This window comes from Brassica oleracea, chromosome C9, assembly GCF_000695525.1.
Source record: "Brassica oleracea var. oleracea cultivar TO1000 chromosome C9, BOL, whole genome shotgun sequence".
NCBI lineage: Eukaryota > Viridiplantae > Streptophyta > Magnoliopsida > Brassicales > Brassicaceae > Brassica > Brassica oleracea.
Window position 1 is genome coordinate 48195869 of NC_027756.1, and position 1027 is coordinate 48196895.

Here is a 1027-nt window from a genome sequence, read left to right on the forward strand (position 1 = left end):
CTGCAAGTCTAATTTTCTCTCTTATATAGCCAGACTTATGAGAAATCTTAAAAGTAGTTGCATCCACCACATGAGAGTATATCTCCTCATAATCTATTACTGGTCTTTGAGAGAATCCTTGTGCAACATTAGCTTTATATCTCACGATTTCTATTCCTCACAAGACCCATTTATATCCACTGGTTTTAACATCATATTGCATCTTAATCATATGGCCAAATACGCCTTTCTTCTTTAAACTATTTAATCCCACGTTTTCATTCAATCTGTTCTACGAGTGCGCACTCTTATATTGACGTGGGTTCATGACCCTCGCTTATATTCATAAATTCAAGTGCTACCTCGTAACATCTTATGTTGACGTTCCTTATTCTGTTCCATTATGTTCCAGACATGATATAATCGATTGAGATTCATTATTATCAGGACCTTTAATACTTTGCAACTTTGGTACTTGTACCTTAGAGCCGGCCGGCCTTATCTCTATGTCTGGGATGGTTTCCTTGATCTCGGATTTTTTTTATCATTCTATGCACCTTTCTCTTTTGTTTCCGAGGATTCTTATCTTTTGGAACTTATTGGTCTATCTTGTATAGACTTTGTAGCAACTTGATTGTGTCTCTCTTGGACATCAATTTAGTTGGTGCTTTACAAGCTGGTTTATATATGACTTAGTCATTCTTTTTCAGGTCAGCAAATTTGTCTGGCATTTGATTAGCTAGGTTCTGGTTACCATGACTATTGCCTCTATCATACTGATATTGGCATAGTATAAATCAATAGAGAATACGGGTATAGTTTTTTTTAGGACTCATTATGGCCTTGGGCGATTTTATACATATATCTGAAGGAACTCTTTGTTTCCTTCGCCCATTGTTTCAATATGGAAATCATTCATTGATATATCTCTATATAATCTCAATAGGTTTTTCTGGGTGAATATAAAGCATCTAAATGCTTGCCTTTATACATATCTGGCCATAGCCCTTACTGTGTACCATACCCGCAAATCATATTGGCGTTTTCC